Source organism: Neolamprologus brichardi, chromosome 3, assembly GCF_056152115.1.
Source record: "Neolamprologus brichardi isolate AB-2024 chromosome 3, ASM5615211v1, whole genome shotgun sequence".
In the NCBI taxonomy this organism is placed as follows: Eukaryota; Metazoa; Chordata; class Actinopteri; order Cichliformes; family Cichlidae; genus Neolamprologus; species Neolamprologus brichardi.
The window spans coordinates 4,525,060-4,529,654 of NC_142106.1; the positions used below are offsets into that span (position 1 = coordinate 4,525,060).

General features: G+C 46.7%; 1 pseudogene; it reads left to right on the forward strand.

The window, feature by feature from the left end:
* Nucleotides 1–3,255: 3,255 nt before the first annotated feature.
* Nucleotides 3,256–3,890, forward strand: LOC148103206 (uncharacterized; annotated as a pseudogene).
* Nucleotides 3,891–4,595: the final 705 nt, after the last annotated feature.

Here is a 4,595-nt window from a genome sequence, read left to right on the forward strand (position 1 = left end):
ATCCAAACTACACTTCACATAAACATCCTAATGAATTCACTCTGACTTTTGCTGTTTTGCTTCCACCACGATAAAATCACACTTCATGCACAGCTCTCTCTCTCTGTACTTCAAGAACAGTTTCCCGTCTAAAAATCTGTTTTCTGCATTATTGGCTTGCTTATTAATCACAAGTCTACTGTTGTTTACAGCGCTGTTGGTCACTGTTTTTTTCCTTTTACTTACTTCCAAAAAGAAAACCTAATTTCTGCCGTTCAATACTAAACAAATGTAAACTTTTTAAAATTATGCAAAATTGCAAAACGCTCAGCTGTGTCTGTAATAAAACCTCTGTAACTTTGCTCTACTTCACTTCAGCAGCATCATGTAATGTTCATATGTTGATTAATGGTTTTCTTTCGTTTTTGATGTTCTGCAGAATATTAAAAAAAAAATCCCAGGCCAGGAAAATCACCTTCATGTTTTTCTGTGTTTTATCCTTAGTTACTTTGACACAAAGACATCTGCTGTGATGCTCACACCTTTGATAAAGTCTGGCAAGTGTCAGCTTTCCTTTTATATATATAAAAATATGGAAATGTACTGATGCATGATCTCAATTATAATAATTCTGACTGTCTGAGGCAAAATTTCCCCGATTCAAATCGAATCATGGATTGAATCGATTTGGGACCTTGTGAATCGGAATTGAATCAATTCTAGAAATCAGTGACGATACCCAGCCCTAGTACAGACAACCTGGACCTGCCCTTGTTCCCTATAGAGATTCTGGTGCATGAAAGGAGAGACACCAAGAGAGACTGGAGAGGAGTGAGAGTGTTCCCCCCGCTTTTCCCTGTGGATTCCCTGGAGCCCTGATCCCCGCACCCTTGTATATAGCACTTTGTCACTGTTGCACATTTCACCTGGTGTTTGTGAATAAACCCTCTGTTCTTCCTTTGAGCAAAGGAGTCCTGCGTTTGAGTCCTTCTAGTTACCATAACAGAACAATCCAGCCAGTATGGACTCAGCGGACTCGGAATCTGCGCCACAGCCTGGTCAGCCTGGCGTCTTGCCTGTACGGCACAAGCAAATGTTGCTGCATATCAACCAACAGCTGGCAGCACTCACTCAGGCACTGGCTCAGCGCACACCGTTGGAAAGCATGCACCCCCAATCTCCTCCTTCGCAACCCCAACCCCAGGCATCCTCGCCGCCGGAGCCTCCTGCCCTGTAATCACCAGCTCCGCCGGCACCTCCCGAACGACCGTTCCCAACTCCTGAGCGATTTTCTGGTGATTTAGAAAAGTGTGCAGGTTTTTTAACTCAACTCTCTCTGCAGTTTCGGAAGCAGCCAAGAGCTTTTGAGAGTGATGGGGTTAAAATTGCATATTTTGTCCAGCTGTTATAGGAGCGGGCGTTAAAATGGACTCAATCTGTTTTTGGAACTAATCTCTTACCTTGACTTTCTCACTAAGTTCCATGGTGTGTTTGACAAAAGTTCTGGGGCTGCTGCTGCTGCCCACCGGTTACTAAACTTAAAACAGGGCAGACGGAGTATGATGGATTATTCTGTGGATTTCTGGATTTTGACAGGGGAGACCAGGTGGGAGCAGGCTGCACCGATAAGTACACCTCTAAATAATATATCTCTGGAATTACAAGGTGATATGAGAAAATTTCCCGATTCTTTGGATGAAGTTATGTCTTTATGTATTAAGGTTGACAATCACTTTCGGGCTAACTGCAGCACGCGGAACTACAGCTCCGCAGCAAAGTGTAATGGCAGCTGGAGGAGGAGCATCTGGAAGTGGAGTCCGTTGCAAATCGGAGGATTTGGGGAAAAGCGAGGAGCCCACGGAACAAGGACGCTCAAAATTAACTCCAGAGGTGTGACACCACCGCTGGGAGGCTGGAGAGTGTGCTTATTGCGGCCGCAAATACCATATCGCTATGAACTCCATATCACTGAGCATAATTCTTTAACTCTCTCCAGCAATCATTCTGAGACCTTACACTTGTTTGTGTTTAAAGCTCCGCTCACGCCATTGGTATTAGGATTTCCCTGGTTGCAACAACATAATCCCACACTAGATTGGAAGACAGCTAAGATTTTGGGGTGGGGGAAGGAGTATCAGATGACCTGCTTAAATGCCGCTACACCGCCTATCAGTTCTTCAGATCCAGGCTCTGTCCCTGATTCTTGTGATCTTTCCTCTATCCCTCCCATCTATGATGATCTCCGGGGGGTGTTTAGTAAAGACTGCACGTCATCGCTGTCCCCACACAGACCTTATGACTGTGGAACTAACCTCCTCCCTGGCGCTCCCCTTCCGACGAGCCGTTCATACAGTATTTCTCAAGCTGAACGTGAGGCAATGGAAAAATACATCACCGAATCTCTCGCCGCTGGAATTATCCGGCCCTCTTCCTCACCTCTTGCTGGTGTGTTTTTCTTTGTAGAAAAGAAAGACAAGAGTTTAAGGCCTTGTATAGACTATCGCTATCATAATAAGATCACTTTGAGAAATAAGTACCCGCTGCCTTTGCTAACATCTACCTTTGAACTCTTTCAGGGGGTCACCCTTTTCACTAAGTTGGACCTGCACAACCGGTCGCAGCAGATGGCCGTCCCTCCCTGAGCCTGGTTCTGCCGGAGCTCATGGAGGACCAGGCTCATGGAAGTGCGACCATCTGCTGTGACCGGTTGCGGTGAGAGAAGAAAAACAGGACAAAGACATGCTGTGGAAGAGAGACAGAGATTAATAACAGATATGATTCAATGCAGAAAGGTCTATTAACACATAGTGAGTGAGAAAGGTGACTGGGAAGGAAAAATTCAATGCATCATGGGAATCCCCGGCAGCCTACATCTATTGCAGCATAACTAAGGGAGGATTCAGGGTCACCTGGTCCAGCCCTAACTATATGCTTTAGCAAAAAGGAAAGTTTTAAGCCTAATCTTAAAAGTAGATATAGTGTCTGTCTCCTGAATCCAAACTGGAAGCTGGTTCCACAGAAGAGGGGCCTGAAAACTGAAGGCTCTGCCTCCCATTCTACTTTTAAAAACTCTAGGAACTCTAGGCCTGCAGTGTGAGAGCAAAGTGCTCTAATAGGTCTTTTCTTGGCTCTTGGCGAAGGTGGTCGCACTTTTTCTCCTCTCCTCCTTCCCCTTATCTTCCCTGCTTAGCCTCTTGTGTCCTTGTCTTGTCTCGTGTGTATTACTTTCCCTCGAACAGTCTCTCACTGTCGTTCTCTAAAACCTAAAAGAGAATTATGGATTTGATCAACTGGTCTCTGAATGCTATTGACACCCTTTTCTCAACGAGAAGTTTGGGCTCGGGAGAGCCCGAGTGCCCTGGAGGGACTTTCCCTTCCGGATACACGATTGACGGGTGGCAGAACTGGAGGGTCATGTGCCTGGCGGGACTGTCGATCGAGGACGCTGAAGATATCTACCTATTCGGAACCATGATAACAGGGTTCTTGCTGATCAGAGCTGGCTTGGCCCTGGCTTATCGGAGACATAAGAGAGTGGAACCGGCTGTTCAAACCCCCCCAAGGGTGCCCGCTGGTATCGAAGCGATGGGATGAGGCGCAACCTCTCACAACGAACGCAGTGTTGTTAACACCTTGGAGATGCTTACAGCTGCCGTGAAGACTCAAAACAACACCATTGAGCGTATGTTGGGATACATCAAAGAGAGGCCTGCTCAAAATGACACCCTTGAGCGAAAGTTGGATCACATTGCAGAACGACGGCTCACTGCAGTTGTGGGGTCTCAGAATCAAAAGAATGACAACACCATGGAACAGAAGTTTGATACCATCATGGGGAGGTTCGCGGCTCTCCAACGGGAGATTGAGAGACCAGTGTCGGAGTGTTAAAGAACAGCTTGAAATTCTCCTGAGCTGCTCGCATAAAAGAAAAATCAACAACATCAACATGTGGACACCACGGCGCCAGCTGCACGGGCCCAAGGCTGGAGCCGAACAAAAACTCCCTGATAACGACTGTGTGATGACTATTCTTCCCATTCCATGCAAGGCCACCTGAGTTGGCTAGCAGACTGTTTACTTAGCCTGATAGGGTGAAGGACACTGTCTCAGCTAAACTATGGACACGCACACACATACACTTACACTGATAAGCATTCACACATCCCCCTTCCCCTTCTAACGCCTTCGATGCTTGTTGCCTCCTGGGAACACGAGGCGGGTCTGGGCCCGCGCTGGAGAGTCGGCGCAGTGGCAGGATGGCTGCTGTGTTTCCTGGGATTACTCCTTATCCCCTACCCAACCCTGTTGCTGGTCACGTGCTCTATAATGTTGTGCTATGGACATTTATGTGCTTTCTGTGCAGAGGAGGTTTTTTTTTTTGTTTCCTGTTCTCATGCTGTCCTCCTGTAGCCCAGCATGAATAGAGGTCTCTTTTTTTCCTCTTGTACTTTTCCCATTGTAGCATCCATTTCAGTGTTTTTTCTGTAATGCAACCATTCTCTGACTTGTATCCCCATGTGATGTCTGTGTTGTGTGTGTAAGGTCGGGGGGCGGGTTCATTCCACTGCAGGGCAACCTGCCACTGCATGTGGCGAATAAAATTTGAACTTGAACTT